Source organism: Lycorma delicatula, chromosome 5 (genome assembly GCF_047948215.1).
Source record: "Lycorma delicatula isolate Av1 chromosome 5, ASM4794821v1, whole genome shotgun sequence".
Taxonomy (NCBI): Eukaryota; Metazoa; Arthropoda; class Insecta; order Hemiptera; family Fulgoridae; genus Lycorma; species Lycorma delicatula.
In genome coordinates, this window is record NC_134459.1 from 44862507 (window position 1) to 44888731 (window position 26225).

Genomic DNA, 26225 nt, shown 5'->3' on the forward strand with positions numbered 1-26225 from the left:
TGATTCATAAACCAAAAACAGTATATCAAATAAAATTACCAATACATTATTAATAAAATAGTTATAATCGTCATTAAATAAATTACAATAAAATCAAAAATATTAAGATAAGATCGTTCAATAATTCAAGCAGGATTATCGACTGTAAAGGTTAAATATCATTTAAAAGCGCAGTTAATATTTATACCGTATTTAATTAACAGCACATCTGAAACATAGCGTGCCTGTTTAAATAATGCTGTTCGATATTTAGGAATATAGATTAGGAATATAGGTGATTTCGAGACAGTTATATAGCCACTCAATATAGACAGTCATTCGTGTCGTGAACTTGTGTATATAAAAAAAATCTGATGTGGACATCACATGACTTCCTTGTACGCCTATTACGTTACATATACACATTTTTTGCTGCACTTCATTTAAACTTATTTCATTTGAAAGTGAGATACGTTCCTCCAATTCTTTAATAAAGTGGAATGTTGCTGAATTGCTCAAATATTAGTTTTTATTAATAGTAAATATTTATACAATTATTAATTTAAAAATCTTACATGAGATAGTAGGACAGACTAAAAGTCCTTTTATTACTCGTATTACTTGATCAGTATCATTCGTATCTTCGTGAGTTGTTGATTAAGAAAAGTTTTAGATTTCTGGTGGGTATAAATAAAAGTTAATAATAAACTATTCCGTTTAGTGAACTCCTGTGTACTGGTTACAAATGTTAATTTCGACCTTACAGTGTAAAACATTCAATTTTTATTATTGGATTATTTGGTGAATAATCAAAAATGAAAAAGAAACAATCATACACGAAAAATAAAGATAACATGAAGAAATATATCTCAAAAAAACACAAGAAGATGAATATGAATGGGAAGAAAAGAAAAATTTAGAGAAGATGATAAATGTAAAGAGAAAGAAAAGGTTTAGACTAACGAAAGAATAAAAATATTAAAAAAGGATGATGAATATAGAAAGAGAGAAAATTTGAAAACTAGAGAACGTGTTCACAAATTATGATCAGAAGATCAAACCAAAGAGAGATTAAATGATCGACAACAAAAAACAAATTAACAAAATGATGATAGACTCCGACTTAAGGAGAATATTGTCTGACAATATCAGAGGAGTAATGAAATAAGTATAAGAATTTTTTGCAATTTATTAAAGATCGGGCATGTATGCCTCACTGTACATATTGTTCTTGTGAGGGTCTACTTTTCAGTCACTCTGTAGTTAACTTTAATGTTGATAAAATTAAACAGAAGTTCCAGAATAATTAAGTAAAATTAAACAGCAATTTAACTAGAAAATGTTAAATAATCAGATGTATCACCAAATGTATTACATATGCACATATGTAATAATGCCTATTAAATTACATATGCACATATGTAATAATGCCTATTAAATTACATATACACATTTTTAAAATTAAAAAATATTTATTTCACTAATAACTCTGATTTTTTAAATATTTTTTTTATTTTTTATTATTGAATAATTACTTATTGTAATTTTTTTTACAATCACGATTTAATAATCATCAATAAATCAATATATTTAAATTTAAAAAATAGGAAATGAAGCTGGATTCGAACCGATGTGCCTTCAATTGTAAGATCCAAATATTTCATTAATTAAAATTTTATTTAGCTATAACTCTGGAACGAATGAAAATAATTACCGCTTATGATAGATATATCGTTGAAAAGCTCTCAATGAAGGCTTATTACGGCAGATAAGAAAAAGACCAGAATCCATTTATTTTTTTTTTATATTGGAATTTTTTTGGACACTTTTGGTTCAGTCGATTGCAATCAAAATGGGAGCTGCGCAACTAGATGTTACAACAGTCCTAAATCCAAAATTCAACATACTACGGCAAATCGTTTTTGAGTTATGCGAGATACATACGTGCAGTCGTCACGCCAAAACTAATCAAAATGGATTCAGGGATGGTCAAAATGGATATTTCCGTTGGAATCTGATAACCGAAATTTTTCGCGAAAATACTTCCTTTAATTCGTACAAGGAAGTAAAAATCACAAAGTGTAATATTTTTTTATAGGTAAATAGTAATAAGTTTGTAGTGCTCCTAACTCTATGTAAATCTTCAGTAGCGTATTAGTTTAGTACAAACAATCTTAATTAAAAAATTATGACTTGTTTTTAAAGATTTAATATGATAATTAAAGTATTAGCTCACAAAATATTAGCCGAGTCAACAGAAACTCAATAAGGCGCTCTCGAAAAAATTCACTATAACAAATAAATTATTGTAATGGGTTCTGAAAAACTATGTAGAATAAAAGTGTGCCGTAGCGGATATGGGCGAATAACTATTTATTTTGTTTATTAATAAATGAACATAAACATTTTAGTTTTTCGCTAATAGCAGCGTTATTTTTAATCGCATGTAAAAATAAAAAGGCCGATAGATAGCTGAGGAAATTTCGCATAAAAATCCTTTGGGGTACTTCTTTCCACTAGCAAAACTAAGTGCGCTAGCGAATTTTACAGTAAGCACCAAAATCGCGCTTTACCTATCATATATAGGTAGCGTCTTTATTTGAAAGGTAAAAGATATTAACGGGAGAATTGTTTTGTAGATATAAATTTTCTGATGAAGAATATTGTGGATACAAATTGATTGTCTAGTAGAACTGTTGTTACCGGCAGATACAGCATCCGAACTCTTAATTAGATTTGGAGTTTATCGGTAACTATCTGCGGTAAGAAAATAGCAAATTGCGCGGTTCCCAAGCCATTGATATTATATAACTGAAGCACTGAAAATCTGAATAATTGATAAATCTTTCTTAGTAATAAAGTTTGTGTTGGTTTTGTTTGACCTCCATTACTCTCCCACGCTTTCTGTAATGTAAAGTTTATCGTTAGTTTTTTCTTGCTCATTTTTTTAAAAATATTTTATCAGTATTAAATATTTTCTGTCATTAATTTTTCGTAACTGATAATCATTAGTTTTGATGTATTTAATGTTTTTTTTCTTTTTTCTTCTTACTCCGGGACCACTGTTGGGTATTGTTTCAGAGGATGAAATGAATGACAATTTTTGTAGCGTGTAAAAATGCCATGCCTAACCGGGATTCGAACCAGGGACCTCCGGATGAAAGGCCGAGATGCTACCGCTTACGCCACGGAGGCAGGCACTGTTGCTGTTATGATAGATTATCATCACGTAACAACCAACTCTGTGAATACTAATTAAATTTAGTTTGCTCTGATTTGATTTGATTTTTGTTTTATTTAATATTTTGTTAGAATATAAAATAATGCTCGTATTAAATCCTATTACTTCCTCCTAGAGTAAGTTTCTTACTTATACTATAGTGTATGTAATATCTAAAGGCGGGTCCGTAGTAAACTGTGGTATCCCCTCCACTTCCCTTCACCGGCACATCACTCAGCGATTTGTAACACCAGCAGCCAAAATAGTGTATTCCAAAAATCAAATCAATTAATTTGCAATGACTTGCACCGCATCTAATTATGTCGTAACAAATAAAGTTATTTATACCTTATGTTTTGTTCAAGATGTATATGAAGTAATTTTTTTATTTACTTTCTGAGAGTATGTTTTTTCAATTATATTAACGAAGGTTTTGCTATAAATAAATAGTAAAAATGACGTATTGCAAAGGTATATGAAATGAGTTTGTTTATTATAGGCTATAATGTTATAATTTTCTTTGACGTGGCGTAGTTTTTTACGAAAATTATTTTTAAATACCACTTACGCATTAATTTTGTGGCAACCAGAAACAAGTGTTCCGCATGCCTGGTTATAAGAATGGTGTAGAGGAGGCAAGTAGAGGCAGCTTGTAGGAGGGATTAGCCTTTAAATTTTTCATACACTATAGTGGGATAACTGTTTATAAAAAGTGTAATAAAATGCATCATATTTACTTATTGTAAAATAAATAAATGAATTGAGTACGTCGTTATTTATTGAAAAACTGCTATCGTATTTTTTTAGTAGCTTTGACTCTCCAGTTAAAATTACTGAAAATATCTAAAGGAATTTTTTTCTCCGTATTTTCTCTACAGTTGTACATTTTTGGTAATAAGAAAATAATATAATCTGATTCGAAGATCTCACGTACGGTTTAAAATTTACTGCATATTACAGTTGAGTTTTTTGTTCATTAATAATTGTACCAGAAGGTTTTTAATATTTGCTGTTTTAATGGTCTTTACTAAGAATTTTTGAAAACTCAATAATTCTGGAAAATATTCGTTTTAATTTATTATTTAATATTTTTCCAACGTTTGCTACAGAGCCAGATCCCGTGCACTTACGGATTTAATCCTGATTTTTTTTTTATTACTATGTTCTAATCATTTTTGCTATCAAAAAAATTGAATGTTATGAAAAGATTGTATGGATCTCTAAATCATTTTTTTTTTTTAATTAAAAATTATATGTTAATTTACTTAATAACTTTGACCGAATAGGTATATTTGATGCAATCTTTCTGGTCTGGATTACATGTTACGGTGGTATTCTTATTCAATTGTTAATATCGGCAAAAATGATATCACATCTAATTTTGAACGTCGCTTTATTATTGCTGATCTCCGTGGTGGAGTGGTAGCCTATCTACCTTTCATCTGGAGGTTCTAGGTTCGAATCCCGATCAGGCATTTGCATTTTTTCATACTACAAAAAAAACCTCACTTCATTTTCATCCATTAGCAGCTGATGCAGAGGCAAGAACAAAATGGAATTAATAAAGGAGTTGATTCCTGTTTGCGGTTTCTCTTCTTCAATCACTTATAGATATTAAACACAATTATATTAATAAATTCATAATTGTCATGGATAAAGGCTTTTTATTAAACCGAACAGAATTTAACTCAGATAGAAATAAGAATTCTGAGATAAGAACCTCTATTCTGAACCTCTATTTTCTTTAGATCTTTTCTATCTTGGCAAAATTTTATTTTTATATTTTCTTTGTTTAGGTCTTCCTTTAAGTAGTTTTATCTATGGGAATGGAGTATTATATTTTCAAAATTTATCAAAATGTTTTTTGTTCAATCTATCTGAATCCATTCGAAATTTAATCTTTTTTCTCGGATTGTAGTTTCTTAAACTTCAAAAACGAAATCTTTTTTTCTCTTTAATTTTGTAAATTTCTTTATTCTGTAACCGTTTTCCGTTTTTCTTGGGCCATGGATCGTTCTTAAAATTTTCCTTTCATTTTATAAAAGTGATTTCAGATTTTTTGTACGGGTGGTTTCTGTCCCATATTTCTGTCTCAATTTTGCATTTATAGATAAACTTTTCCTGTATTACGTATTTTTAGTTAAACATTTTAAAAATTATTTTTCTGCTTTCCAACGCCCTCTTATCCGAACCATTTCAGGTTATTATTTCGCCTAGATATTTAATTTTTTCTAAATTTAGTTTCTATACATGTCTTGTTTTGTTTAGAATATATCTCAGTATTTCTATTTTAGAAAAGGAAATTTGTAATCCTGCTTTTCAGCAATTATTTTCAAACCCTCAACTTGAGAAATTAATTCTTTTTTTTCTGATTCGCCAGTAAAGATAATCATCTGCGAAAGCTAAACAATTTTTTTTCCTTTCTCTACCCCCATTCTAAAAGCAGCTTTGTTAGCATTCCAAAATGCTTTCATTATTTTATCTAATACTAGGTTAAAGGCTTATTTACCTTGTTTTAGACCTATTTTAATTTCAAAAGGATGACTGATTTCGCCTAATAATTTTATTTTTGAGAACGTGTTTGTGACAGTTTATTTTATTAAATCTATAATTTTCTGATCGTCTCCATTTTCTTTCAACGTATCATTAAGAGTTTCTCTGTTTATAGAATCATAGGTTTTTATGAAATCAACATTTTATAAACATCAGTTTTGATTTTAACATCTGATTTTTAATGATTGATTAATTTTAATTTCAAACTTATATCTGTTCTAAACATGACCTACCCCTTCTGAAACTTCCTTGAAACTCACCTAACTTTAGATCAATTTGAATTTGTAATCTGTATATACTTATAATTATTACATTAAATACTTATTATAGTCTGGAATTTATAGATTTGAATTCTCTTATGGAGTTTTGAAATTAGGAATTTACTATGAAAGCTATTCCTAGATGTGGCAAACTCGTTATTATTTTTCTACCGCATTTTTCTTTATAGATTCGGAAACCATCTAATTCAAATGCTTCTTCGTTGTTGTAAAAATAAGATTGAAATATCTTTTTTAATTTATTTGTTAATTGTTTTAATTTTCCTACTGAGATTAAAGTGTTTATATTGAAAGTGCCGAAAAAGCATTTTCTTTTGTTTTTCAAAACTAGCTGTTTTCTTGTTACGCTCCGACTCATTGATTTCACATAACTTCAAATACCCGGGCACCTCAGAATCCGATCGCCCGGTTTTGTGTTCGGGGTAATTTATTATGTGAGAAGTAATTTCCGTGATATAAATTTTCTTGTGGTTGGATATTGCCCAATATTATACTACTAAGGTTGTAAGCCCTAGCTAGAGGTTTCGTTTTAGTTCACTTAATACAACGTTTATCGGATTAAACTATCCAGCCGCACAATCGTCGAGGCAGCCATCTTTATTGTGTTATTTTAGAGACTAAAATAATACGGAAAAGAAAAATGTGAAGATGCCGATACCAAAAGCGGCGGATTATTATTTTTGTATATTTTTTTAATTTCTCTCAGTTCGTGTTATCAGTAAATTAATCAATCTCTCCATAAGACCATACGCTAAGAAAAGACAACCGTTTGCACCATTTATAAGTCGCCATCAACAGAAATCCCCCATAATGGTATTGCTGGATAGGAAACATTCGGGTGCTTCAAATAAGATGAAAAAGAAAGTGAAAAAGTGTAAAAAAGTTAATTCAAATTAAAATTGTTTCTGGCCCATTGATGCGTCTAGTTGCTACCGCAGTCCGGTCGCTGTGTTACTAGAATCAGTACTATTGTTTTATACTAATGTACTTATGTTTTGTAGCAACTTTTTTATTATGTTTTCTAATATTCGTACACTTCAATCATTGTACAGTTGTGTTTTTCATGTTGTGTAATGTTCTTGAATGTATCTATGAACGTACTATTGATTTTTAACAACTGACTTTTTCATGTTTTTTATAAAGTTATGTACATTTTATTCCTAACAATTTCAAGAATTGTACTTACTTTTCCTTTGTTTTTAAATAAATTATTAATCCAATGAAGGTGATTTTTATTTTATTTTTATAAAATTTTAATTGCTAAATTTTAGTACCGGTTCGTTTGTATACTATTATTTACAAAATTTGTTATGATTATTTTTAGGCGATATATTTATGTAAGGTTACGCTAATGTTATTTCATTAAATTAAGATTTATGCGACCACATAATTTGTTTTATAAAGTAATCTATTGTTTATATTTTATTAAAGTTTAATTTGTTAATAGCCTTGTTTTGTTAACTTTGTTGACGTTAAGAGATGTACTTCACTTTAGTTTGTTATTATGTCGTTATGTTGGTAAGTGCACTTACGTAACAACGTCGTTCAGAGAATTTTACTCTACACGACAGTTATATGTTTATTGTTTTTTTCAAAACGAATAGAGTATGAAATTTTTAAATTTGACTCGTTGATGCATATTGAAAGATTTTTAAAAGAAAGACCAGTGAGTATTAAAAACGTAAATTGCAATTTTATTACATCTATTTAGGTATGTATAGAATTTTATAGAAAATGAGTTGGACGTGTTATATAGAATACTGCTTTTCCTATTAAATTTATTTTAAATAGAATTCTATTTTGAAAAAAAATTACTTTTTCGTTATCTGTAATCAATATAATTATTTCATGATATCATTGCATTAAGTAGTTATGAAAATATAGAATAAAATAAAATCATCTGCTTTATCTTTCCAAAAAAAAGCATGGTGCGTTGGTTTGTTTGCTGTATGTGCTCGCATTTTAATTTTGAATGAAGCGCTACCATCTAGCGGAAAAATGTTACTAACTGTGTAATAAATTGTATAATGTACTATAAACAGTACGTTGTGTATATTAATATTTATTATACCGATTATTTTTTTACATTTTCAAAAAAAAATATTGTAGACGTAAGTTTTTTTATAAATTTTATAAATGTAAGTATAGAAGGATCATGGTTCTTGATACAAACTATGAATATTTATTTATATAATATGTAAATGTATTAATCTTTTTACTTCATTATATTGGTGTCACAATGGCAGCAGAAATATAATTAAGTAAAATTATTAATTTTTTTTTTTAATGAATATCTGCAAAATAAATATTCTAACAAACATGAAAATACAATCGCGTCGAGGGTCCAGGTGCGGAGCCCCCTGGCTAATGACGGTCGGGCGAGCAAAGCGAGCCCTAACCGGCTAATAACAAATAATATGAAAGAAATTTACAGGTAGATAGATTTTAAGTAATTTTATTTTGATAGGGAATAAAGTAGTATTGTAAATTTTAGATTGCGATAAAACATTTTATTTATCAAATTTTTAATTCTCTCTTAGTTTCCGTAATTATTATGATTACTTTTTACTGTTTTTTTTGTGATTATATTTTGATAAATGTTTTAATTTATCGAGATGTAACTGAAATGTAATATAAAACGAAATATTAAAGGAACTCGTTTGCATTTATCCTAGAAAATATTGAAGATATCGAATATATTTTTTTGAATTGAGATCTGTTTGTTCAGTTAATTCGCCCATATGTATTAAATCTAGAAATATTAATTAAAATACAGGCCACGTGTACATTTATCTTCTGGAAATTTCTATAATTTATTTTGTTTTTCTGAAGTAAGGGAGACTTGAAACTTCGAAATTTGCAAAAGAAACCGTTGCCCAAAGTTTTGGCTGATCTTTACCTTTAGGTATACTTCTGTAACAGTAATAGCCGGGAAAGTAATAGTTTATATTCCCACATTTCTTAACGTACATTCGGAAGCAGTTTCTTTACGTGATTTCTCTGTATTCTCTATCCTGTTTTTTTTTTCAAAACGAGTGTCTTATTTTTATATCGGAAGTGTTTTTTTATGGGTCTATCCAAATTCTTAATAACGAAATATATAATAAAATAATATTCTTTATAAAATCTGATTCTGGCTTAAAAAATTTCTCTAAAAAAAATTTCTTCTTTAAATATCGCTAGTAATGCGTTAGTAAAGTAAATTTTGGATAGAATCCCAGTATTGATAGTTTTGTTTTTAAATTGGGTAAGCTGAAATTTTAAAAATTGAAAATGTTTTATTTTTGTGCAGTTCATGTGTGTTTTATTAAACGACTCCCCAAAAAAAGAGTTTAATGTATATAGGGTTATGTATGTTTATTCTACCTCAGCAGCTCAACGGCTGAACCGATTTAGTTGTATGCTCCGCGTTAGCATTCCAGGTAACGTAAGACCTGGAATGTCATATATATATATATATATATATATATATGTATATATATATATATATATATATATATTGGTTTCCCAAAATTCACGCAAGATTTGAATTTTGCGCCATTTATGCGGTAACGTTTTGCCAGGAAAAAAAAGACAGCGTGGCAGCTAACAGTTCAGGGTTATTAAAATTGGAGCGCTACACGAAAGAACAACGCGTTTTCATTGTTGAGCAATAGCTTAAAAATATGAAGGTTTGGCAGCTACAGTTCGCAAGTTTCGTACAAAATATGGTCGAAATAGTGATTTAACTTCATCAACTTTGAAGAGATTAAAAAATTCAAGGAGACTGCATCAATTAGTGATCTTATACACTCTGGCCGTCCAACACAAACGTCGAAGCAGTTCGTGATAGTGTTGCTGAGTGTCCAGAAACATCAATTCGGCACCGTCGTCAAGAATTAGGCATTTCGAGAAGCTCTCTACAGCGTATTCTCACGTAAGATTTGCATCCATATGGTTACAAAGTTAAATTAGATCAAGAACTGTAGCCTACTGACCACGCCTAGCAAAGCAAATAGAGTTCGTTGAATGGATTATGGAACAAATGAAAATTGATTTTTCGAACAAATTAATCTTCAGCGATGAGGCCCATTTTCATCTTGGTGGCTTCGCTAATCGAAAAAATTGTTGCATTTGCGATTCAGAAAATCCACAAGTGATTGTTGAGAAAGAAATGGATTCACGTGTCACTGTTTGGTGCGTATTTTGGGCTGGAGGCATCATCGAACCATTAGAAAATTCGGCTGGTCATGCAATAACAGTTAATGGTGCTCGCTATCGCGACATGATACAGTTCTTTTTGCATAAACTGCAAGATATGGATATGGACGACATGTGGTTTCAAGTCGTGCCACATGCCATACAGCCCGAGAAACAATTCAATTACTGCACGAGTCATTTCCTGGCCGTGTAATTTCCCACTTTAGTGATCAGAATTGGCCGCCCACATCATGTGACTTAATTCCGTTGGATTTTTTCTTTGGGGTTTTTTGAAGTCTAAGGTTTATGCCAAGAGGCCACCAACACCCATGCCTTAAAGGAGGAAATTATAAGCGCTATATCAACGAAATTCAGCCACATTTATGCAAAACAGTTATGGAAAATTTCGACAAAAGTATGTCCCAGCAAACCCGTAGAGGCCATTTAAAAATTTATAATTTTTAATCAAAAACCTGTGTCTTTATCAAAATTACTTCTTGCGTGAATTTTGGGACACTCTTGTTTAAATAAATTTGAAAAAAAATTCTTCTATATACAAATATTATATACAAAATTGTCACCCGCAGGCTCTTTAAGTATCATTTAATAGTAATTATCCTATATTAAAGTTCAATTTTTTCAGTTGTGCTTTTTTGGCAGTCTTTTTTTAATATTTTCTCTTGTTTACTTATTTTTTATGCTTTTTATTATTTAATTATTGAATTTCCCTCATATTTTCCGTTCCCAATTAGCAATTGAAATTGGTTTTCATAGTAGAAAATTATTATTTTCATGAGAAACTTTAAAAAAGTTTAATTTGTCTTTGAGTGCGCTTTTTTTACATGGATCTTGTAAAGTAACCTACTTATTATATATAAAGTAGGACATTTCACATTACAGAATTCTTACTTCATTTTCCATTACCGCAGTAATGGAAAAGTACTACCTAGTTCTACTTACTACACTACCTTCGTTAAGTTTACACCCTTTTACACAACTATAATGGAACAATTCAAAGTGTGATAAAAGAAAACAAAATGATGTTTATTCAAGAAATATATGTAGACGGTTCATTTCATAGATGTTTTCACTTTGTGCAAAAGGAAAAATTGATTCTCTTTTGACATTTTTGTTTTTATTCTTTAAATTGGATAGAATAATACGAAGAATTCTTTGTTTTTCTTTAAATTTACCAACGTTATTTGAAGTAGTCTTAAGATTGTGTAGGACCGTTAGACAGAGGGAACTTATTGTCGACAGCAAATGGATTCAGAATTTCGTTGCTTTCCCGCTAACACCCTTCCTTTTCTACTGATGGAAACTTTACTCGGCTCGTATTCCATTACAAATGTACTCTTTTTGTTTCCTCATCGTTAACTCTCTCTCTCCCACTCACACTCTCTCTTTCGCACTTTCTTTCCTGCTCTTGTCAGAATTTATATACTTTTAATTTAGATTTAAATCTAAAGTAAAATATTTGAATGAGTAAAGAAATTTCTACAGCTTTTCATAATTAAAATTTTGCAAAAGGCACTTATTTCAAAGGCTTGAGTTTAGTTTACATTTTTTCAGTAGCGAAAATTAAGGAAAATGAAAAGTAATAAAAGTATTTTATTTTAACTTCCACAAAAGTTGTTTTATAAACATTTACAATGTTTTCCCCTATTAAAGATATGTTTAAAACAACTATTTATTATACTTATTTACTTAATTTTTATTGTAAAACATATTTTGTTCTTATAAATTTATTTTTGTAGAAATTTACTTTCTTTTTACTCAAAAGTTTATGCACAGTCTTGTAATATTTTATTGTTCACTAATTAAACTATCTGTTGTTTTATTTGCATTTAATTTCGGACTTAAGTTTCTATTATCTTTTATTTAGTCCGCGAAATCAGATAACAAACATTCCGAGTGGTGCAATCGTTAGGATGCAGTAACGAAAAAATAAACGATAAGCGAATGACAGATATTCGGAAGGCCACGATGCTCCAAGAAAATATTTTAAATCTATCAAAATATGCATTATTGACTATAAATAATATATTTTTTTTTTTTATGGGTACATATTTTAAATACATTTTTAAATCACGTCAAGTATGAAGAGGATGTTACTTCATGGATAAAAAAGCAAATGCCCAAGCATTTACCCGGATGTATAAAGGGGAAATAATGATAAAACCTTGTTCACGTCAGCATTACAGAATACACAGTTAATTATAATGTAAAAAAATTGAAATGATTAAAGTTCATAGTAATAATTTTTTAAAAATGCTGACAACACGGTTGTAAGACTTCCCCATCACGCAGGAAAGTCTTTAAGATCCTAACCGTGGCTGGAGGTCGCGAAATATTCATTATTAATTCGTTTTTATTTTTGGCTGGGTTGTGGAGCTAAAAAGGTTAATTACTGCCCCAATCTGAAAATAATTTTAATAACATGTCAACTTTTATAAGGGTAATATAGCAAGAAGAATTAATTAAAATAATTTTCCTGCAATACAAAAAAGTAACTCTTAGTTTAAACGTGTAAAAAAGGCGAAGAGTAGCTGCATATGTGTATATATATTTTTTTCAGAACGATATTCATAGTATGTAGCGAAAAAAGGATAGAAAATAAAATTTGTGATTGTCCAGTCCAAAAAGCATTTTTCCTTTCTTTTACAAAAACGGATTGAAAAATGAATATACGTAGTTCAATATTGTAAACTTATATAAAGATGAATTCCCTATGAAAAAGATTGTCTTTTGATGTCACGTCTTATGTCATTTCTTCATATATGAATTTTTTTTTACCAGCATTGCCATACCTAAATAAAAAAGAATTGTTTGTTGCTTTATTTTTATAGATCATTGGCTTTCCCTCGTAAAGTTTTTATTTCTGTTACTTTTTCTTTTTTTCATGTTAGTAATTGTTTTAAGATATAATGATTTTTATTTTAAGTTACAATAATAATTTCTTTTAACAATAAATATTCCAGTACAGGTTTACATTTATCAATCACAATTGTTTCGGGTTATTCAAATAAAACAAATAAACATGTGCATTATTTTACATTTAAATATCATGAAACCCTATATGTTGCAGTCTTAATATTTAGAGATTTATTTACGTAATTTTAAAACAGGAAATATATTGTTAGATTTATAACCGTAAATAGGAAGTGTTATTAAAATTTCATATCATTATAAATAGGAATTAATAATAACATAATAAATGAGTAGCAAAAAATGTATCAGTCCCTGAATTACTGTAATTTTTGGTCGTGTCATATTTATTTTTTTTAAACAATTAAATATATGCAATCTTTACACTCAGAACAATGATTAGATTTATTGAATGTTTGTAATTGACTTGAAGGGGAAAAATTCACCAGAAATTAACTCCTATACATTTCGTTTTATACTCCGTAGTTGGTGTCCTGCAGCAGCTACCAATTAATAAAAATGATAAATGATTTTTTTTTTTTCTAACATGTGAAAAAATATTGTACCTGACCGTAACTCAACCCAGAACCTCCGGATATGAAAGGCAGACTTGCTACTTCTACGCGGCGGAAATTTTTATATACATATAAAACAATATGTCGTCGTAAGTGATTCATAATCAACACCCAACAAAAACTGCCAAAGATAAATTAATGAAAATGTATGTACACGCTTGTCTTAGTGCCCACTCAGAAAAATGTGTTTGAAATTCCGAGTTTAAAGGGTTAAAATGGTGTAACAATTATAAAATTTACTGCTTTTTTTTGTTAATTTCTTGGTAAAAAAACAATTTCTAGATTTTTCGAAATTCGACTTTAAAATGGGTGAAGAAGGTAAAACGTTTTGAACAAGGATTGCAAATTTTCCGCTTTTCCGACTATACTGAACTAGATTCTCACTAAATTTGGGCTTGCGAATACTCTTCAGATTAATATCTAAAAATAATTTTCTGGTTTTTTTTTTTAATTTCAATATTTTTTTTGTTTTTACAGCGCGGGGGTTCAACCAACATAGCCTCTGCCACTGTTACTGTGTGTACTACCTGTACCTTCCTCCGGTTATTTGACTAAAAAACACAAAATAAAAAAAATAAAAGATCCACCTCCTAGTTTTGTTTGTCAGATAACGCCAAGAACCGGCCGAAGTATATAACACTACGCTTTTGTCAGCTGTTGACAGCTGACAAAAAAGTTATAAATTATAAAAGATATGCAATTAGATATTATAAGATAATTATAAATTATAAAAAGAGTTATAAATTTAGTAACTGCCATTGCTGTTATTATTATAACGGAAAACATAATCTTATTTAGTTTTTTTTTACTGCATTGTTCGAAGTAAAGGAAGTATTGTGATCACGAAAAATTTCGGTTTTCAGATTTCAACGGAAATATCCATTTTGATCATTCCTGAATCCATTTTGACTAGTTTAGGAGTGACGTTTGTACGTACGTATGTATGTTTGTATCTCGCTTAACTCAAAAGCGATTAGCCGTAGGATGTTGAAATTTTGGATTTAGGACTGTTGTGAAATCTAGTCGTGCACGTCCCCTTATGATTGCAATTTATTGAACCAAAAGTGTCCAAAAAAGACCAAAATCCCAAAAACGTTAAATTTTGGATTTTTTCTTAACTGCAGTAATAAGCCCCCAATGAGAGCTTTTCAACGATAGTGGTAGTTATTTTCATTGGTTCCAAAGTTATAGGCAAATAAATATTAATTAATGAAATATTTGGATTTTATAAGGGGAAAGCACATCGGTTCTAATCAGTCATTATCTCCTTTTTTTTAACTTTTTTTTTTAAATTTAAATATATTGATTTATTAATAATTATTAACCCGTGATTGTAAAAAACTTTTACAATAACTAATAATTCAATAATATCAATAGAAAAAAATCAGAAGTTATTAATGAAATAAAATTTTATGTACTTTTAAAAATGTGTGTTATGTAATTTAATATTATGTATGTGTATATGTAATAGGTTTGGTGAAACATCTGATTATTTAATATTAATTGAAAATTATAATTTAGATGCGTATTATTTTTGGATTTTCTAGTTTAACTTCTGTTTAATTATTCTGGAATTTCTGTTTAATTTTATATACATTAAAGTTAACTACAGAGTAATTGAAAAATAGATCCTCAGAAGAAAACATATGCACTGAAGCATACATGCCCGATCTTTAATTGCAAAAAATTCTTATCTTTTAGTTCATTATTCCTCTGATATTGTCGGACAATATTCTTTCCTTAGTCGGAGTAGTTCATAATTTCGTTTATTTGTTTTTTGTTGTCAATCATTTAATCGCTCTTTGGTTTGATATAATTCTTCTGATCTTAATTTGTGTACACGTTCTTTAGTTTCAACAGTTGTGTAACCGTCTACTTTATTAAGAATTGGTGGATCGTATATCACTTTCAAACGAAATAAATTTAAATGAAGTACAACAAAAAATGTGTATATGTAATTTAATAGGCGTACAAGGAAGTCATGTGGTGTCCACATCAGATTTTTTAATCTATATCGGTCTCTGTAGGACTTCGATATATAGTTTCACTCATTGTCATCCCTTTTATTGTGTTTCCAATAATATTAATTTTTTATTTTTACGTAACCAAATTTACGTAATAAAAAATATTGAATTATTTTTATTTCACTTATATAAATTATAATTAACCAAATTTAGAAAATATATGCGATTGACAATGGTTTAAAAATTTCTAAATTTTAACAGTTATAAATTTCTTTGGTTCTTTAGCTATTAAAAGTTGAATGTTAAAATGTACATTTTTTTTAGGAGTTGTGAAACGTTACGAAATACAGGGAAGATAAATTCTGTTCGTTTATACGCGCGCGCATCTTGAGTTCTATTAAGTGTAATAACTCAGGATTCGCCAAACCAAATCTTCAGATTTGTAGGAGGAATTATTTTAATTTAATTTTGTTAAAGATTTTGTTAACAGTTTTCTTATTGGTTCATTTAGTTCTTAATGAAATATTGAATTTTAAGAAAACAGGCTTTAATTTAGTAGATAATGTGATATTTTTACATTGTGTTTTTGAAAATTCAGCAGTTCAAGTTGACACGATTTATTTTATTAGCTAAATTAGAGCTTGCCTTAAATATTAAATACAATACACATGTTGTCTAATTTAGAAAAGAAGTAGAAAGTAAATAATGACGTATTTTTGTTTGAAATTCACTTTCATTTTAGCTCTTCTAGGTAAATATTAGAATTACACATAAGTAATACATTTTTGAATTACTTATTGGTGATACGAGACAAAATAATTTCTAATTTAACTTATATAAGCGTATGTTCTCATGTATAACCGTATCCTGAATCTGTTAAAGTATTAATTCTACGCGCACTTGTATTGTGAATTCTTAATTTAGTATAAATTCACAGCTTTTAAATGAACTTCGTGTTAAATTACTAGATATTCGAAACCGGCATTCAATTTTGTCCTAGTTCAAAGGAGAAAAATTTTATTAAAGGATAGCTTACATCCTTACTTGACTCTCTAACTATGACCTTTTCTTTTGTCGTTCGTCCTAACTTTGCTTCCTTTGGTCCTTAACAAAAAAAAAGAAAAGTAAATCATAAGGACCCTTACGCAATAAATTGCTACTTTTCATCCTATTCTTGTCTTTCATATTCTTTGTTCTAACAACGCTGTAAGCACTCACTGATATATCTACATATGAATGTGTGTTATCTATTATACAGCCTACTGTATAAAATATTTAATACTAATTTTTATTTATATTGTTGAATTTGACGAGTGTATTTTGTAGTTCTACTAATAAATTGTATTTATTTTTAAATGTTTGTCATAAATTACTTCAAACTTAATATTGAATAATTTTTAAATGGAAATGTTTAAAATATAAAGTAAAGATATGTGCAGTAAAAAATATTTACATTACGTTTTTAAGGTTATCAACTCGCAGGCTGGTTTTGGAACTTTTAAATGCTATCATGAATCTATCAGTTCATAAATCCTGTATAACTCCAAAAATGTTGTATATCTTTTCTTTTTTTTTTCTAAGAAAATTTATCCATTACTTTTTTATTATTTTTGATGGATATTTTATTTTTTTCTAAACCGCGATAATATTAGGAATTTTTTTTTTTTGTCGAAGAGGAATAAAATATCTATATAGCTTATTCTTAAAATATAATTAAACGATTAATAATTAAAAAACCATCTTACCAACAATTCTTTTATATAAACCTTCAAGCGCTTTCAGAATAAAATTCCATCATCAGAAACTAAAAAAAAAAGTATTTTATAATCTTAATAAAACTAAAACGTCTTCGTCTGTAAATTTGTTTATGTAACGTAATATGATATAACAGTGATCGTCAAATATTTAAAATTATGTCGATTTAACGTCCCGACATTACGAATGTCTCCATCGTTATCTATAACGGTATAACATATAACGGTGGGGACATTCATAATGACGGGACGTTAAATGGAGATAATTTTAAATATTTGACGATCACTGTTATATCATATTACGTTACATAAAAAAATTTAATGACGAAGAGGTTTTAGTTTTATTAAGATTAAAACATACATTTTTTAATTCCTGATGATGGAATTTTATTCTGAAAGCGCTTAAACGTATATATAAAATAATTGTTGGTAAGTGGATTTTTTAATTATTAATTATATTACACGGGTGGGCGGCAGGGATGAGACACTGGGACTCTCTAATCCCTTCGCGAAAAAGACCGAGACCTGGTGTTAGTGTCCTGCACAGGGTGCTCTCACTAGAGGCATTGGCGTCAAGATCGAGTCCCGGCTTCTGGGATGGGGTCCAGGAACGACATAGTCGGGCTTGGGTACCCCACCCTAGGGGTTAAAGACAGGCAATGATAATATCTAACCGACGGGCTGACCTGACGGACTAGATTTACGGCCGGCGGACGGGGAGGCCCGTTTGAGTAGACAACCCCGGGGCTATGCTTTGCTTTGTTGTGGATCCGGCCCGGGGGTAGGGTGAAAAAAAAAAATTATAATCATACCAACGGGCAATGTTTGATAACATTATAATTAAACGAGTTAATTAAAATAAAAATAAAAATTATTATAACTTTAGTAAACTTTCCTTAATGCTCTTCTGTATTTTATCAAATTCCTTCTTATGTCTGTGACGCGTAAGAAACAGTAGGTAGAAAACTTGCTTTTTTGAGATTAATGATGTTCATTATACATTTTAGTCTCTATAGTGAAAAGATTAAACTTTCACTTGTAGTGGTAAATCTCGGTGGACTTGGAAGTATTAATGTACATTCGGTTAAGTAAAAACGGGAATAAGAAATCACTGCAAGTTAATTTTTTGATGCTGGTTATTGCTGATAATTAATTATATTCTTTGGAGTAAAATGTGACTGCTTTCATGTCGTAACGATGTATTCTTGTGCGCAAAACAATAAGTACACCGACTTCGGTAATTCGTGCCTTGTTTATTTCTGCGGTTCGTTTTAGAGATTTCATTGAAAATTTAATAGAAATATATTTTCTTTGGTAGGATTTTCTACCCATCGCTTTACGTATTTTTATCTCGAAAAATGTTTGTTCTTTTTCCTTTAACATTAAATGTAACTCTGTGGAAATTTATTATTATAATTTTTTTCTGTTATTGTTTTATTTATAATGTATTAAAATAAAAAGCCTCATAAATATAGTAAAGAGGGTTTTGTTTTTTTGAAAATTTCCATTTGTAGCACTATCTGTATTTTAGTGGTGGTAGTAAAATTAATTGTAACTATTGTATGCGAACTATGCATTCTCTCAGGGTTATTAACTAAAACCATGAATTGTGAACAGTGTGTCCTTAATGATTCGTATATTTAGTTTGAATATTCCTGTAATAGCTTTTTTTTGGATTAAGTATTTAATTTGGATAACTGTTTAACGCAGTGCGGATTTTTATCCTTTGAAAATTAGCATTCTTTTTTTTTAAATTAAGATTGTATGCAAGAATTTTCAGCAACTGTATTTTTAAATTGATACTTTATGTATACGTGAAAATACTTACGTACGTATGCAAATACATTCGAATTCAAAATTTAAATAGCTTGGAATTTGAAAAATCTTCGTTCCCTTTGTTAGATTAATGTTACTGTCGTATCTTTTATGAACTGACACATACAGTAATCGAATGCTATTAATTGCGGTTGTATTAAATATCAAATGATCGTTAGAGATGTTTACTTGATTCGGTGTTGAGTGGGATTTTTTTTTAAAAATATAATCAACCGTAACTTAAATAATTATTATATTATTATTTTTTTATTTTAAAAATGTGTAATTGAAATTCTAGTAAAATAAAAAAAAATCGGACCATTAAAATCGATCCAGTAAGCACAAAAAATAACTAATAAGCTTTAATAAAAAAGTTTAACTTTATTTTAATAAATAGACAGACGTTAAAAGAGTTGATGTTGTTTTTATTCGTTGTTACGGAAATAATTTGTTTCGAATTTATCACTTGGTTGATGTTGTACAATAGTAAGTAATGATACTCTACTCTAGATTGCTCAATTAATTTTCGACTTTTTTTTTACCGTAACTGTAACAGACTGTCATTGTTTTACAATAGTTAAATTAATTTCTTGTGTTAATTTAACCTACTAAAAATGAGAGATAATGTAGGCTCCTGTTTCATTTTACAATTGTCATGGAGCTTTGTGTTTTGTTTACTGTAAGTCATTGAAAAAAGTAATGATATATATAATTTTTTGTAATTTATTTTTTCTTTCCGTTTGTTTCAGGTAATTACTTTTCCAGCATTTAAGAAGTATATTAAATTTATGGTATGGTTTATGAGTAATTTATTTGAGTATTAAACTAAAATAATCATTTAATAATAATTAAGCGATTCATTAGAATCGTTAAATATTTGTACTAATTTGTTTTTATCTATTGATGATATCAAAACTATATTCTACTACTCGTATATTGAATTTATTTAGGTGTTTTTTTATATATCTTTATGTACATTTTTATTCTCTCTCGTAATTGACAAATATACATATTACCGTGTAAGACCGATATCTGGCAAATGTCGATATTCTCCGGTGAATGTCGACACATACTAAATGCGTCGGTGAAAGACCAAAATATTTGCTTATTTGGATATCAAATATCTTCTTTTTTTTGCCTGTTTAGCCTCCGGTAACTACCGTTTAGATAATTCTTCAGAGGATGATATGTATGAGTGTAAATGAAGTGTAGTAGTCTTGTACATTCTCAGTTCGACCATTCCTGAGATGTGTGGTTAATTGAAACCCAACCACCAAAGAACACCGGTATCCACGATCTAGTATTCAAATCCGTGTAAAAATAACTGGCTTTACTAGGACTTGAACGCTGGAACTCTCGTCTTCCAAATCAGCTGATTTGGGAAGACGCGTTCACCACTAGACCAACCCGGTAGGTGGACATCAAATATCTGTGCTTGTCCAAATTTATCTTCGCCGGTAAATCTGGTCAAGCACAGATAAGTTCTGGTGGGGGGTCGAAACTATAAGAAATTTTAAAAAACTCACCCAGTATCAATCCCTAAGGGAAACAGATTGTGAGAAACCTTTGTAACCCTTGTAAAAAAATCTGATGTGGACACCATAGACTTCCTTGAACGCCTATTAAATTACATATATTTTTACTACATTTTTTTGTCATTGAATTATTATTTATTGTAAAACTTTTTTACAGTCACAGTTAATAATTATTAATAAATCAATATATTTAAATTTAAAAAAATGTTAAAAAAAATATATGTATGTGAAGTCGGATTCGAATTGTCTACCCCTTGTAAGATCCAAATATTTCATTAATTAAATTTTTATTTGGCTATAACTCTAGAACTAATGAAAATAAGTACTGCTTATGATATATCGTTAAAAAGCTCTCAATGAAGTCTTATTACTGTAATTAAGAAAAAGTCCAAAATCCAAATTGTTTGGATATTGAGCTTTTTTGAACACTTTTGGTCCAGTCGATTGCAATCAAACGGGAAGATGCAAGTTGTGCATCTTCCAGCTGATTTGGGAAGACGAGAACTGTAGTAAAATCTAGTTGATTTTACTACAGTTCTAAATCCAAAATTGCAACATTCTACGACTAATCGTTTTTGAATTATGACAGATACGCACATACATCACGCCAAAAGTAGTCAAAACGGATTCAGGGATGGTCAAAATGGATATTTTCGTTAAAATCTGAAAACCGAAATTTTTCGCGGTTACAATACTTCGTATAAGGAAGTTAGAAAGGAAATTTTAAATTTAAGTTTAAACATAACCTACGCTCGCTAACTTCGCTTAATTAAGGTTAAATATACAAATTATATACGTTATTCTCCGACATTGGAGGCGATTTATCAAATTCACCGCATTTATAAAAAAATTTGGTGAAATTTTTAGCATTTTATAAATTAAAAGGACTAATCAGGATGTATAGAATATGTAACTGCACGGATGAATGATAACAGTACAAAAAATGATCAGATTGTTCGCCCTTTGTTCAATTTTTTTAATAAATTAATCGCCTCCAATGTTGGAGAATAACATATATAAATTGCATATTTAACGTTAATTAGACGAGTTTAGCGAACGAAACGGATGTAGGTTATGTTTAGCTTAAATTTAAATTTCTTTTTTTTTATGAGGCTTTCTTGTAATCTATTTACCTGAGAGATTGGTATTGTGTGATTTTTTCGTAATCTCTAGTTTTGGTTTCGACCTCCATCAGAGCTTATCTGTGTTTGTCGACATATCCTGGCAGATGTCCGAATAAGCAAATATTTCGATCTTTCACCGACGTATTTGGTTTGTCGACATTCATCGGAGAATATCGACATTTGCCTGATGTCTTACGCGGTAACATATATATATATATATATATATAATATATATTTATATATATATATATAATATATATTTATATATATATATACACACACACACATAAAATACAAACATTTGTTTTTCTACATTGATAGAATATGTCAAAGTACTTTCTCTAAGAGTAACGATTTTTTACAGAAACCGGTTCCTCTGGTGAATAGAACTAAAATTTCTCTCGTACGGTTTAATTTTTTCTTCATTTGATGAGGTAGCTCATCAAATCGCACAAACTTGGTGAAAAAATATGGTAGGAAGCTTTGTTTTATTATTAGCCTACCAAAAATGAGTGATTTGTGATTTAAATATCAATTCGTCTAACACACACATTCTTTTCTAGGTGTAATCAACACGTTGTTCATACACAAAAGCTGTAATTTAGTACTCTAAGTAATTAGCACTGACTTTTATCCATCTGTTATTCTTATAAATTATATTTCATTAGATTTTATGATCTCAAAAAAAAAAGTTAATTATTATAATCTTTAGAGATATAGGTTTTTTTAAAAGAAAATCACTAACAGCTTTAGTTAATTGGCTGAATTTTATGTTATTCCGGAATTCCCTAGTTGTGTTATACAACATTGTTGATTCATAGCCAGCACACAGCTGCATTCCTTTTTCATGTATTTGCACATTGTTGTTGTTGTACATTTCTGAACTGCCAGACCGTTGTGTATTATTTATCACAATCTTTAGAACGGTAGTCCGAATATATGTAGTTACATTATATGTTTTTCATTTCTTAAAAAAAAAATAAGAAAAACTGAAATTTTCTTTAATTACTCATGTAAAAAATTTTAGATATTTTAAATAAATTAAAAAACAAGTAATTCATTAAACAAAATGTTGTAGATGTAGAAGTGGATTAGAATTAAGAGAGTAATTTTAAAAATATGAAAGAAGTTACTTGAAAAAATAAAATTATTGGAAATCTCGGAAATGCAGTATTTTTAAATCATTTTCCTTCTTTCGCTACGTTTATAGTAAGACTTGCGATTTTCCAACATCCTACAATATGAAGGGAAATATTATTTTTTTCAGTGAACCAGTTGGCCGTTCTCTCTTTATATTTATTTATTTTTTAATTAACATTATTTTGCTATAAATTATATCTTATTTGTTTTTTAATTCCTTATTTGACAATTGCGGTCAGTAAGGAATATCGTGAAAGAACTTAGGCTGTATAATATTTGCATGAATAATTGTGATTGTATGTCCGTCAAGGCATATGTTTTAAAGATATTTTTCTTTTTATTATTATTACTATAGAACATAGCTACACGTCAGCTTAATTTTTTTGGCACGGCTTTAACCTACAACAACAAACGGTTTGATGGCTTGGCATGCAACGAGAGAGACCTAGTTTTGACGATGGGTGGTACTCCTGGGGAAAGCAATAGCACCGGCTTTTTTATGTTATACGTGTGCGTGTGTGTTAAACTCGCACTTTGTTGTTATTTAATTCCAATACGGAGAACGAAGGTGTTGTCGCTCTTCGAGTTGCATTATTACTTCATCGTAAGCCGGTCTGTCTGTCCTCCTCGTGGTTCGGCCTTGCTATCCACACCCACTGTGGAGTACGGTATTATCACTGTGTCTGTTGAATTATGTTATGTTATATTGAATAACTGTTGTATTATATGAATAACACTAAAATTGAGGACGACATTACGTACGAAATAACTGTCAGTACCTTAAATGTCAACATATAACAGTCTCTCGTAACTCACGCGATTGAATTTACTTTATATATGTGTGTTACTGTTATATAACATTTATTCTAATTCTACGAAAACTGTACAAATTTAACGTCATCAAATTTAGTCGTCGTATAAATAAATTTTTAATATCTATTTAATAAAAACAACTCTTAGGGTAGATTAAAAAAAAAATCATCTTAGAATTTTGAAGTTATTTGTAGTTATTTATTTGGCTATAACTCTGGAACCAATGAAAATAAATACCACTTATAATGTATCGTTGAAAATGATAGCTTGGTACTGCATTTAAGAAAAAGTCCAAAATCCAATTTTTGTTTTGATTTTGCACAACTGGATGTTATAGCAGTCCTAAATTCAAAATTTCAACATCTTACGACTAACCTTTCTTCAATTATGCGAGATACATACGTACGTACAGACGTCACGCCGAAAATAATCAAAATGAATTCAGGGGTGGTCAAAATGGGTATTTTCGTTGAAATCTGAAAACCGATTTTTTTTTTGCGATCATAAGTAGACTCTTTACTTCGTACAAAGAAGTAAAAAAGGAATCTGTTGGATTTACAGAATTTTTTAAAATTTTGATTTTTTTTTATAACTTCTGATAATTTTTCACAAGTTTAAAATTAAGAGTTCTATATTAATACTAGATATAATTTGATTTTCAGTCTTGAAAATTTAAATTTTAAAAATGTGTATTTTCAGCATGGACCCTGTTCAGCCTCTTATTTTTTTGGGGTTAAAAGCAAGTCGTCCCGATTTGGTGCAGTGTTACTCAAGAAGACTAAAAAAGAAGTTTAGTTTTTACTAAATAAAAAACAATTGTGGGTACCCCCTTATACGATGGGATCGAAAATCAGGCTTAAGCTTTTATATGCATATAAAATATATATATATATATATATATATATAATGTTATACACGTGTTATATATATAGCCAGATATTTATGCCAAATTTCAAATTTTATGATCAACAGGTTTTCGAAAAATTCTGCAAAAACTAGTTAGAAATAATATTGAATATCCATATATCACTTAATCCGATCGAGTAAAACTTTGGTATTTTAGATAACTTACCTTTCATTGTACTAAAGCTCAATTTTCTATTTTTATGATTTTTGAACAGTGGTACCAACATCTCTTTTTGACGTCCTGATCAAATGAAGATATTCAGACTCCTGCCTTCGATAATCATCTACCAAAAAACGTTTCCCGTTCAGGGTCACTCTCCGGTTGAGCAGCTCTCCTGAGACGGTTCACGGATTATTTCAACAAGGACAACTAACTGTCTAGTCCACCAACAGGCACTCTCTAGACCCGAACTGCGGGAACTGAATTCTCAGCGGCATTGATGAAACCCAGAGAAAATGTTTCTGTCAGATCTTCCAATTGAAGACCTGGCAGAATTTAGTATACTCGTAGGAACCCCTATACAAAATTCAATATGGCAAAAACGTTTTTAATCTTGTCCAATATTTAATGCCATCATTAATGCTTCATCAATAGCAGCAGTAGAGCTATAATCGGGAAAGTAAAAATTAAATACGTACTGCTTTGATGGAGAACCGTAGCCTGTTCGAAATTTGTTAAAAGTAAAATATTTCGTATTAACCGAAATAAATGTTTATTGTACTTTAGAAAATGTTTTATTTCGCTTATTTTGATTATTGTGTATATATTTTTTTAAATTTTTACACGTTTTAGCGGATTTAAAAATCTAAAGATAAAATATTCTACTAATTTAAGTCTGTTGTACAAATTATTACGCGAAGTAAAATAAAATATATGGTGTTGGATTGCATTTACATAGCGGTTGTGGTGTTTTATTTGTATAATTATATGTAGCAGATATGTTCGTGTACAATATGTAGGTCTTGGGTACGTAGTAATAAAATTTGCATTAAATTTATTTTGATTTTTTTTGTGATAAAATTCATGTTTTTAATAATTAACCTGTATTTTTAAATTTATTTTATTATAATTTTTGTGCGTTGTGTGTACACACACTTTCTACTGTTTTATACTTGAATTTTAAACTATGAGTAATTTTGTAGTTGCTTTTTAAACACGTAATTTATTTACGTACATTTTAGATTTATATTAAAATAAAAAGCTCCAGTTTTCTTTTTTAAAAGATAAATTTTTGGCAATAATTCTGATCCATAAAGAACCTTCGATATGACTAAATAATTACAGCTATTTATTGAACTTTGTACAACTTCTAGAAATATTCTACAAATAAACGTAGAATTGCGCTCCCATCCGAAAGCGGAATCCCGTTATGCTGTTAACGGATTGTCGTTCTGAATTACTCATCTACCAGACTTCTTACCAAGAAAGAAGTGAATGAACAATTCTTGTTCTGATTAGTCT